This window comes from Gorilla gorilla, chromosome 9 (genome assembly GCF_029281585.2).
Source record: "Gorilla gorilla gorilla isolate KB3781 chromosome 9, NHGRI_mGorGor1-v2.1_pri, whole genome shotgun sequence".
In the NCBI taxonomy this organism is placed as follows: Eukaryota; Metazoa; Chordata; class Mammalia; order Primates; family Hominidae; genus Gorilla; species Gorilla gorilla.
Window position 1 is genome coordinate 4,631,702 of NC_073233.2, and position 14,984 is coordinate 4,646,685.

Here is a 14,984-nt window from a genome sequence, read left to right on the forward strand (position 1 = left end):
AATATCTACAGAGCTATCTGCATATACATGGAAATATCTACACAGCTATCTCTTTACACATGGAAATAACTACACCGCTATCTGTATGAACATGGAAATATCCACACCGCCATCTGTATGAACATGGAAATATCTGCACCGCCATCTGTATGAACATATAAATAACTACACGGCCATCTGTATTAAGATGGATATATCTACACCGCTATCTGTATGAACATGGAAATATCTACACCGCTATCTGTATGAACATGGAAATATCTACACCGCTACCTGTATAAACATGGAAATATCTACACCGCTATCTGTATGAACATGGAAATATCAGCCCCTCTATCTGTATGAGCATGGAAATATCTACACTGCTATCTGTAGGAACATGGAAATATCTACACCGCTATCCATATGAACATGGAAATATCTTCACCGCCATCTGTATGAACATGGATATATCTACACAGCCATCTGGATGAACATGGAAATATCTACACCGCTATCTGTATGAACATGGAAATATATGCACCGCTCTCTGTATGAACATGGAAATATCTTCACCGCCATCTGTATGAACATGGATATGTCTACACAGCCATCTGGATGAACATGGAAATATCTACACCGTGATCTGTATGAACATGGAAATAACTACACCGCTATCTGTGTAAACATGCATACACCTTCACCGCTATCGGTATAAACATGGAAATATCTACACCGCTATCTGTATGAACATGGATATATCTACACCGCCATCTGTTTGAACATGGAAATATCTAAACCGCTATCAGCATGAAAATGGAAATATCTACAGAGCTATCTGCATATACACGGAAATATCTACACAGCTATCTCTTTACACATGGAAATAACTACACCGCTATCTGTATGAACATGGAAATATCTACACCGCCATCTGTATGAACATGGAAATATCTGCACCGCCATCTGTATGGACATATAAATATCTACACCGCCATCTGTATTAAGATGGAGATATCTACACCGCTATCTGTATAAACATGGAAATATCTACACCGCTATCTGTATAAACATGGAAATATCTACACTGCTATCTGTATAAACATGGAAATATCTACACCGCTACCTGTATAAACCTGGAAATATCAGCACCGCTATCTGCAAGAACATGGAAATATCAGCCCCTCTATCTGTATGAACATGGAAATTTCTACACCGCTGTCTCTATGAACATGGAAATATCTACACCGCTATCCGTTTGAACATGGAAATATCTAAACTGGTATCTGGATGAACATGGAAATATCTACACAGCTATCTGCATATACATGGAAATATCTACACAGCTATCTCTTTACACATGGAAATATCTACACCGCTATCTTTATGAACATGGAAATGTCTTCACCGCCATTTGTATGAACATGGATATATCTACACAGCCATCTGGATGAACATGGAAATATCTACACCGCTATCTGTATGAACAAGGAAATATCTACACCGCTATCTGTGTAAACATGCATACATCTTCACCGCTATCTGTATAAACATGGAAATATCTACACTGCTATCTGCATGAACATGGAAATATCTACACCGCTATCTGTTTGAACATGGAAATATCTACACCGCTATCTGCATGAAAATGGAAATATCTACACAGCGGTCTGCATATACATGGAAAAATCTACAAAGCTATCTCTTTACACATGGAAATAACTACAGCGCTATCTCTATAAACATGGAAAGATCTACACCGCCATCTGTATGAACATGGAAATATCTGCACCGCCATCTGTATGAACATATAAATATCTACACCGCCATCTATATTAAGATGGAGATATCTACACCACTATCTGTATAAACTTGGAAATATCTACACTGCTATCTGTATAAACATGGAAATATCTACACCGCTACCAGTATAAACATTTAAATATCAGCACCGCTATCTGTATGAACATGGAAATATCTACACCGCTATCTCTATGAACATGGAAATTTCTACACATCTATCGGTAAGAACATGGAAATAGCTACACCGCTATCTGTGTGAACATGGAAATATCTACACCACTACCTGTATGAACATGGAAATATCTACGGAGCTATCTGCATATACATGGAAATATCTACACAGCTACCTCTTTACACATGGAGATAACTACACCGCTATCTGTATGAACATGGAAATATCTACACCGCCATCTGTATGAACATGGAAATATCTGCACCGCCATCTGTATGAACATATAAATAACTACACGGCCATCTGTATTAAGATGGATATATCTACACCGCTATCTGTATGAACATGGAAATATCTACACCGCTATCTGTATGAACATGGAAATATCTACACCGCTACCTGTATAAACATGGAAATATCTACACCGCTATCTGTATGAACATGGAAATATCAGCCCCTCTATCTGTATGAGCATGGAAATATCTACACTGCTATCTGTATGAACATGGAAATATCTACACCGCTATCCATATGAACATGGAAATATCTTCACCGCCATCTGTATGAACATGGATATATCTACACAGCCATCTGGATGAACATGGAAATATCTACACCGCTATCTGTATGAACATGGAAATATCTGCACCGCTCTCTGTATGAACATGGAAATATTTTCACCGCCATCTGTATGAACATGGATATGTCTACACAGCCATCTGGATGAACATGGAAATATCTACACCGTGATCTGTATGAACATGGAAATAACTACACCGCTATCTGTGTAAACATGCATACCCCTTCACTGCTATCTGTATAAACATGGAAATATCTACACCGCTATCTGTATGAACATGGAAATATCTGAACCGCTATCTGCATGAGACTAGAAATATCTTCACAGCTATCTGCATATACATGGAAATATCTACAAAGCTATCTCTTTACACATGGAAATACCTACACCGCTATCTCTGTAAACATGGAAATATCTACACCGCCATCTGTATGAACATGGAAATATCTGCACCGCCATCTGTATGAACATATAAATTTCTACACCGCCATCTATATTAAGATGGAGATATCTACACCGCTACCTGTATAAACATTTAAATATCAGCACCCCTATCTGTATGAACATGGAAATATCTACACCGCTATCTCTATGAACATGGAAATTTCTACACCGCTATCGGTATGAACATGGAAATAGCTACACCGCTATCTGTATGAACATGGAAATATCTACACCACTACCTGTATGAACATGGAAATATCTACACATCTATCTCTATGAACATGGATATATCTACACAGGCATCTGGATGAACATGGAAATATCTACACCGCTATCTGTATGAACATGGAAATATCTACACCGCTATCTGTGTAAATATGCATACATCTTCACCGCAATCTGTATAAACATGGAAATATCTACACCGCTATCTGTATGAACATGGAAATATCTACACCGCTATCTGTTTGAACATGGAAATATCTACACTGCTATCTGCATGAAAATGGAAATATCTACAGAGCAATCTACAAATACATGGAAATATCTACACAGCTATCTCTTTACACATGGAAATAACTACACCGCTATCTGTATGAACATGGAAATATCTACACCGCCATCTGTATGAACATGGAAATATCTGCACCGCCATCTGTATGAACATATAAATAACTACACGGCCATCTGTATTAAGATGGAGATATCTACTCCGCTATCTGTATGAACATGGAAATATCTACACCGCTATCTGTATGAACATGGAAATATCTACACCGCTACCTGTATAAACATGGAAATATCTACACTGCTACCTGTATAAACATGGAAATATCAGTACCGCTATCTATATGAACATGGAAATATCAGCCCCTCTATCTGTATGAGCATGGAAATATCTACACTGCTATCTGTATGAACATGGAAATATCTACACCGCTATCCGTATGAACATGGAAATAACTTCACCGCCATCTGTATGAACATGGATATATCTACACAGAAATCTGGATGAACGTGGAAATATCTACACCTCTATCTGCATGAACCTGGAAATATCTACACCGCTATCTGTATGAACATGAAAATATCTACACCGCTATTTGTATGAACATGGAAATATCTACACCGCTATCTGTATGAACATGGAAATATCTACACCGCTATCTGTTTGAACATGGAAATATCTACACCGCTGTCTGCATGAAAATGGAAATATCTACACAGCTGTCTGCATATACATGGAAATATCTACACAGCTATCTCTTTACACATGGAAATAACTACACTGCTATCTCTATAAACATGGAAATATCTACACCGCCATCTGTATGAACATGGAAATATCTGCCCCGCCATCTGTATGAACATATAAATATCTTCAACGCCATCTGTATTAAGAAGGAGATATCTACACCGCTATCTGTATAAACATGGAAATATCTACACCGCTATCTGTATAAACATGGAAATATCTACACCGCTATCTGTATAAACATGGAAATATCTACACCGCTACCTGTATAAACATGGACATATCAGCACCGCTATCGGTATGAACATGGAAATATCTACACCGCTATCTGTATGAACATGGAAATATCTACACCGCTATCTGTATGAACATGGAAATATCTTCAACGCCATCTGTATGAACATGGATATATCTACACAGCCATCTGTATGAACATGGAAATATCTACACCGCTATCTGTAAGAACATGGAAATATCTGCACCGCCATCTGTATGAACATATAATTGCCTACACCACCATCTGTATTAAGATGGATATATATTCACCGCTATCTGTATAAACTTCGAAATATCTACACCGCTATCTGTATAAACATGGAAATATCTACACCGCTATCAGTATAAACAAGGAAATATCTACACCGCTACCTGTATAAACATGGAAATATCAGCACCGCTATCTGTATGAACATGGAAATATCTACACCGCTATCTCTATGAACATGGAAATATCTACACCGCTATCTGTATGAACATGGAAATAGCTACACCGCTATCTGTATGAACATGGAAATATCTTCACCGTCATCTGTATGAACATGGATATATCTACACAGCCATATGGATGAACATGGAAATATCTACACAGCTATCTGTATGAACATGGATATATCTACAAAGCCGTCCGTATGAACATGGAAATATCCACAATGCTATCTGTATGAACATGGATATATCTACACAGCCATCTGGATGAACATGGAAATATCTACACCGCTATCTGTGTAAACATGCATACATCTTCACCGCTATCTGTATAAACATGGAAATATCTACACCGCTATCTGTATGAACATGGAAATATCTACACTGCCATCTGTATGAACATGGAAATACCTGCATCGCCATCTGTATGAACATATAAATATCTACACGGCCATCTGTATTAAGATGGAGATATCTACACCGCTATCTGTATGAACATGGAAATATCTACACCGCTATCTGTATAAACATGGAAATATCTACACCGCTATCTGTATGAACATGGAAATATCAACACCGCTACCTGTATGAACATGGAATTATCTACACCGCTATCTGTATGAACATGGAAATAGCTACACCGCTATCTGTATGAACATGGAAATATCTACACCGCTATCTGTATGAACATGGAAATCTCTACACCGCTATCTGAATGAACATGGAAATATCTTCACCGCCATCTGTATGAACATGGATATATCTACACAGCCATCTGGATGAACATGGAAATATCTACACCACTATCTTTATGATCATGGAAATAGCTACACCGCTATCTGTATGAACATGGAAATATCTACACCGCCATCTGTATGAACATGGAAATAACTGCACCGCCATCTGTATGAACATATAAATATCTACACCGCAATCTGTATTAAGACGGAGATATCTTCACCGCTATATGTATAAACTTGGAAATATCAGCACCGCTATCTGTATGAACATGGAAATATCTAAATCGCTATCTCCATGAACATGGAAATATCTACACCGCTATCTGTATGAACATGGAAATAGCTACACCGCTATCTGTATGAGCATGGAAATAACTACACCACTATCTGTATGAACATGGAAATATCTACACAGCTATCTGTATGAACATGGATATATCTAAACAGCCATCTGGATGAACATGGAAATATCTACACCGCTATATGTATGAACCTGGAAATAGCTACACCACTATCTCTGTAAACATGCATACATCTTCACCGCTATCTGTATAAACATGGAAATATCTACACCGCTATCTGTATGAACATGGAAAAGCTACACCGCTATCTGTATGAACATGGAAATATCTACACCACTATCTGTATGAACATGGATATATCTACACAGCCATCTGGATGAACATGGAAATATCTACACCGCTATCTGTGTAAACATGCATGCATCTTCACTGCCATCTGTACGAACATGGAAATATCTACACCGCTATCTGCATGAAAATGGAAATATCTACACAGCTATCTGCATACACATGGAAATATCTACACAGCTATCTCTTTACACATGGAAATAACTACACCGCTATCTGTATGAACATGGAAATATCTACACCGCCATCTGTAGGAACATATAAATATTTACACCGCCATCTGTATTAAGAAGGAGATATCTACACCGCTATCTGTATAAACATGGAAATATCTACACCGCTATCTGTATAAACATGGAAATATCTACACCGCTATCTGTATAAACATTGAAATATCTACACCGCTACCTGTATAAACATGGAAATACCAGCACCGCTATCAGTATGAACATGGAAATATCTACACCGCTATCTCTATGAACATGGAAATATCTACACCGCTATCTGTATGAACATGGAAATATCTTCGCAATCTGTATGAACATGGATATATCTACACAGCCATCTATATGAACATGGAAATATCTACACCGCTATCTGTATGAACATGGAAATATCTACACCGCTATCTGTATGAACATGGAAATATCTGCACCGCCATCTGTATGAACATATAAATATCTACACTGCCATCTATATTAAGATGGAGATATCTACACCGCTATCTGTATAAACTTGGAAATATCTACACCGCTATCTGTATAAACATGGAAATATCTACACCGCTACCTGTATAAACATTTAAATATCAGCACCGCTATCTGTATGAACATGGAAATATCTACACCGCTATCTCTATGAACATGGAAATTTCTACACCGCTATCGGTAAGAACATGGAAATAGCTACACCGCTATCTGTATGAACATGGAAATCTCTACACCACTACCTGTATGAACATGGAAATATCTACACCTCTATCTCTATGAACATGGATATATCTACACAGCCATCTGGATGAACATAGAAATATCTACACCGCTATCTCTTTGAACATGGAAATATCTACACCGATATCTGTATGAACATGGAAATATCTACACCGCTACCTGTATAAACATTTAAATATCTACACTGCTACCTGTATAAACATGGAAATATCAGCTCCGCTATCTATATGAACATGGAAATATCAGCCCCTCTATCTGTATGAGCATGGAAATATCTACACTGCTATCTGTATGAACATAGAAATATCTACACCGCTATCCATATGAACATGGAAATATCTTCACCGCCATCTGTATGAACATGGATATATCTACACAGCCATCTGGATGAACGTGGAAATATCTACACCGCTATCTGCATGAACATGGAAATATCTACACCGCTATCTGTGTAAACATGCATACATCTTCACCGCAATCTGTATAAGCATGGAAATATCTACACCGCTATCTGTATGAACATGGATATATCTACACCGCCATCTGTTTGAACATGGAAATATCTAAACCGCTATCAGCATGAAAATGGAAATATCTACAGAGCTATCTGCATATACATGGAAATATCTACACAGCTATCTCTTTACACATGGAAATAACTACACCGCTATCTGTATGAACATGGAAATATCTACACCGCCATCTGTATGAACATGGAAATATCTGCACCGCCATCTGTATGGACATATAAATATCTACACCGCCATCTCTATTAAGATGGAGATATCTACACCGCTATCTGTATAAACATGGAAATATCTACACCGCTATCTGTATAAACATGGAAATATCTACACTGCTATCTGTATAAACATGGAAATATCTACACCGCTACCTGTATAAACATGGAAACATCAGCACCGCTATCTGCATCAACATGGAAATATCAGCCCCTCTATCTGTATGAACATGGAAATATCTACACCGCTATCTCTATGAACATGGAAATATCTACACCGCTATCCATTTGAACATGGAAATATCTAAACTGGTATCTGGATGAACATGGAAATATCTACACAGCTATCTGCATATACATGGAAATATCTACACAGCTATCTCTTTACACATGGAAATATCTACACTGCTATCTTTATGAACATGGAAATATCTTCACCGCCATCTGTATGAACATGGATATATCTACACAGACATCTGGATGAACATGGAAATATCTACACCGCTATCTGTATGAACAAGGAAATATCTACACCGCTATCTGTGTAAACATGCATACATCTTCACCGCTATCTGTATAAACATGGAAATATCTACACTGCTATCTGCATGAACATGGAAATATCTACACCGCTATCTGTTTGAACATGGAAATATCTACACCGGTATCTGCATGAAAATGTAAATATCTACACAGCAGTCTGCATATACATGGAAATATCTACACAGCTATCTCTTTACACATGGAAATATCTACACCGCTATCTTTATGAACATGGAAATATCTTCACCGCCATCTGTATGAACATGGATATATCTACACAGCCATCTGGATGAACATGGAAATATCTACACCGCTATCTGTATGAACAAGGAAATATCTACACCGCTATCTGTGTAAACATGCATACATCTTCACCGCTATCTGTATAAACATGGAAATATCTACACTGCTATCTGCATGAACATGGAAATATCTACACTGCTATCTGTTTGAACATGGAAATATCTACACAGCTATCTGCATGAAAATGGAAATATCTACACAGCGGTCTGCATATACATGGAAATATCTACAAAGCTATCTCTTTACACATGGAAATATCTACACCGCTATCTTTATGAACATGGAAATATCTTCACCGCCATCTGTATGAACATGGATATATCTACACAGCCATCTGGATGAACATGGAAATATCTACACCGCTATCTCTTTGAACATGGAAATATCTACACCGCTATCTGTGTAAACATGCAAACATCTTCACCGCTATCTGTATAAACATGGAAATATCTACACCACTATCTGTATGAACATGGAAATATATACACCGCTATCTGTTTGAACATGGAAATATCTACACCACTATCTGCATGAAAATGGAAATATCTACACAGCTATCTGCATATACATGGAAATATCTACAAAGCTATCTCTTTACACATGGAAATAACTACACCACTATCTCTATAAACATGGAAATATCTACACCGCCATCTGTATGAACATGGAAATATCTACACCGCCATCTGTACTAAGATGGAGATATCTACACCGCTATCTGCATAAACTTGGAAATATCTACACAGCGATCTGTAAAACATGGAAGTATCTACACCGCTACCTGTATAAACATGGAAATATCAGCACCACTATCGGTATGAACATGGAAATATCAGCACCGCTATCTGTATGAACATGGAAATATCTGCACCGCTGTCTGCATGAACATATAAATATCTACACCGCCATCTATATTAAGATGGAGATATCTACACAGCTACCTGTATAAACATTTAAATATCAGCATCGCTATCTGTATGAACATGGAAATATTTACACCGCTATCTCTAAGAACATGGAAATTTCTACACCGCTATCGGTATGAACATGGAAATAGCTACACCGCTATCTGTATGAACATGGAAATATCTACACCACTACCTGTATGAACATGGAAATATCTACACCTCTATCTCTATGAACATGGATATATCTACAAAGGCATCTGGATGAACATGGAAATATCTACACCGCTATCTGTATGAACATGGAAATATCTACACCGCTGTCTGTTTGAACATGGAAATATCTACACCGCTATCTGCATGAAAATGGAAATATTTACATAGCTATCTACATATACATGGAAATATCTACACAGCTATCTCTTTACACATGGAAATAACTACACCGCTATCTGTATGAACATGGAAATATCTACACCGCCATCTGTATGAACATGGAAATATCTGCACCGCCATCTGTATGAACATATAAATAACTACACGGCCATCTGTATTAAGATGGAGATGTCTACTCCGCTATCTGTATGAACAGGGAAATATCTACAACGCTATATGTATAAACATGGAAATATCAGCACCGCTATCTATATGAACATGGATATATCTACACCGCCATCTGTTTGAACATGGAAATATCTAAACCGCTATCAGCATGAAAATGGAAATATCTACACAGCTATCTGCATATACATGGATATATCTACACAGCTATCTCTTTACACATGGAAAAAACTACACCGCTATCTGTATGAACATGGAAATATCTACACCGCCATCGGTATGAACATGGAAATATCTTCTCCGCCATCTGTATGGACATATAAATATCTACACCGCCATCTGTATTAAGATGGAGATATCTACACCGCTATCTGTATAAACATGGAAATATCTACACCGCTATCTGTATAAACATGGAAATATCTACACTGCTATCTGTATAAACATGGAAATATCTACACCGCTACCATTATAAACATGGAAATATCAGCACCGCTTTGTGCATGAACATGGAAATAACAGCCCCTCTATCTGTATGAACATGGAAATATCTACACCGCTATCTCTATGAACATGGAAATATCTACACCGCTATCTGTTTGAACATGGAAATATCTAAACCGCTATCTGGATGAACATGGAAATATCTACACAGCTATCTGCATATACATGGAAATATCTACACAGCTATCTCTTTACACATGGAAATAACTACACCGCTATCTTTATGAACATGGAAATATCTTCACCGCCATCTGTATGAACATGGAAATATCTGCACCGCCATCTGTATGAACATATAAATAACTACACGGCCATCTGTATTAAGATGGAGATATCTACTCCTCTATCTGTATGAACATGGAAATATCTACACCGCTACCTGTATAAACATGGAAATATCTACACCGCTACCTGTATAAACATGGAAATATCAGCACCGCTATCTATATGAACATGGAAATATCAGCCCCTCTATCTGTATGATGATGGAAATATCTACACTGCTATCTGTATGAACATGGTAATATCTACACCGCTATCCGTATGAACATGGAAATATGTTCACCGCCATCTGTATGAACATGGAAATATCTACACAGCCATCTGGATGAACGTGGAAATATCTACACCGCTATCTGCATGAACATGGAAATATCTACACCGCTATCTGTGTAAACACGCATACCTCTTCACCGCAATCTGTATAAGCATGGAAATATCTACACCGCTATCTGTATGAACATGGATATATCTACACCGCCATCTGTTTGAACATGGAAATATCTAAACCGCTATCAGCATGAAAATGGAAATATGTACACATCTATCTGCATATACATGGAAATATCTACACAGCTATCTCTTTACACATTGAAATATCTACACCGCTATCTTTGTGAACATGGAAATATCTTCACCGCCATCTGTATGAACATGGATATATCTACACAGCCATCTGGATGAACATGGAAATATCTACTCCGCTATCTGTATGAACGAGGAAATATCTACACCGCTATCTGTGTAAACATGCATACATCTTCACCGCTATCTGTATAAACATGGAAATATCTACAATGCTATCTGTATGAACATGGAAATATCTACACCGCTATCTGTTTGAACATGGAAATATCTACACTGCTATCTGCATGAAAATGGAAATATCTACACAGCGATCTGCATATACATGGAAATATCTACAAAGCTATCTCTTTACACATGGAAATAACTACAGCGCTACCTTTATAAACATGGAAATATCTACACCGCCATCTGTATGAACATGGAAATATCTGCACCGCCATCTGTATGAACTTATAAATATCTACACCGCCATCTATATTAAGATGGAGATATCTACACCGCTATCTGTATAAACATGGAAATATCTACACCGCTACCTGTATAAACATTTAAATATCAGCACCGCTATCTGTATGAACATGGAAATATCTACACCGCTATCTCTATGAACATGGAAATTTCTACACCGCTATCGGTAAGAACATGGAAATAGCTACACCGCTATCTGTATGAACATGGAAATCTCTACAACACTACCTGTATGAACATGGAAATATCTACACCTCTATCTCTATGAACATGGATATATCTACACAGCCATCTGGATGAACATGGAAATATCTACACCGCTATCTCTTTGAACATGGAAATATCTACACCGATATCTGTATGAACATGGAAATATCTACACCGCTACCTGTATAAACATGGAAATATCTACACTGCTACCTGTATAAACATGGAAATATCACCGCTATCTATATGAACATGGAAATATCAGCCCCTCTATCTGTATGAGCATGGAAATATCTACACTGCTATCTGTATGAACATAGAAATATCTACACCGCTATCCATATGAACATGGGAATATCTTCACCGCCATCTGTATGAACATGGATATATCTACACAGCCATCTGGATGAACGTGGAAATATCTACACCGCTATCTGCATTAACATGGAAATATCTACACCGCTATCTGTGTAAACATGCATACATCTTCACCGCAATCTGTATAAGCATGGAAATATCTACACCGCTATCTGTATGAACATGGATATATCTACACCGCCATCTGTTTGAACATGGAAATATCTAAACCGCTATCAGCATGAAAATGGAAATATCTACAGAGCTATCTGCATATACATGGAAATATCTACACAGCTATCTCTTTACACATGGAAATAACTACACCGCTATCTGTATGAACATGGAAATATCTACACCGCCATCTGTATGAACATGGAAATATCTGCACCGCCATCTGTATGGACATATAAATATCTACACCGCCATCTGTATTAAGATGGAGATATCTACACCGCTATCTGTATAAACATGGAAATATGTACACCGCTATCTGTATAAACATGGAAATATCTACACTGCTATCTGTATAAACGTGGAAATATCTACACCGCTACCTGTATAAACATGGAAATATCAGCACCGCTATCTGCATGAACATGGAAATATCACCCCCTCTATCTGTATGAACATGGAAATATCTACACCGCTATCTCTATGAACATGGAAATATCTACACCGCTATCCGTTTGAACATGGAAATATCTAAACTGGTATCTGGATGAACATGGAAATATCTACACAGCTATCTGCATATACATGGAAATATCTACACAGCTATCTCTTTACACATGGAAATATCTACACCGCTATCTTTATGAACATGGAAATATCTTCACCGCCATCTGTATGAACATGGATATATCTACACAGCCATCTGGATGAACATGGAAATATCTACACCGCTATCTGTATGAACAAGGAAATATCTACACCGCTATCTGTGTAAACATGCATACATCTTCACCGCTATCTGTATAAACATGGAAATATCTACACTGCTATCTGCATGAACATGGAAATATCTACACCGCTATCTGTTTGAACATGGAAATATCTACACCGCTATCTGCATGAAAATGGAAATATCTACACAGCGGTCTGCATATACATGGAAATATCTACACAGCTATCTCTTTACACATGGAAATATCTACACCGCTATCTTTATGAACATGGAAATATCTTCACCGCCATCTGTATGAACATGGATATATCTACACAGCCATCTGGAAGAACATGGAAATATCTACACCGCTATCTGTATGAACAAGGAAATATCTACACCGCTATCTGTGTAAACATGCATACATCTTCACCGCTATCTGTATAAACATGGAAATATCTACACTGCTATCTGCATGAACATGGAAATATCTACACCGCTATCTGTTTGAACATGGAAATATCTACACCGCTATCTGCATGAAAATGGAAATATCTACACAGCGGTCTGCATATACATGGAAATATCTACTAAGCTATCTCTTTACACATGGAAATAACTACAGCGCTATCTCTATAAACATGGAAAGAACTACATCGCCATCTGTATGAACATGGAAATATCTGCACCGCCATCTGTATGAACATATAAATATCTACACCGCCATCTATATTAAGATGGAGATATCTACACCACTATCTGTATAAACTTGGAAATATCTACACTGCTATCTGTATAAACATGGAAATATCTACACCGCTACCTGTATAAACATTTAAATATCAGCACCACTATCTGTATGAACATGGAAATATCTACACCGCTATCTCTATGAACATGTAAATTTCTACACCGCTATCGGTAAGAACATGGAAATAGCTACACCGCTATCTGTGTGAACATGGAAATATCTACACCACTACCTGTATGAACATGGAAATATCTACGCCTCTCTCTCTATGAACATATACATAGCTACACAGCCATCTGGATGAACATGGAAATATCTACACCGCTATCTCTTTGAACATGGAAATATCTACACCGCTATCTGTGTAAACATGCAAACATCTTCACCATTATCTGTATAAACATGGAAATATCTACACCACTATCTGCATGAACATGGAAATATCTACACCGCTATCTGTTTTAACATGGAAATATCTACACCACTATCTGCATGAAAATGGAAATATCTACACAGCTATCTGCATATACATGGAAATATCTACAAAGCTATCTCTTTCAACATGGAAATAACTACACCACTATCTCTATAAACATGGAAATATCTACACCGCCA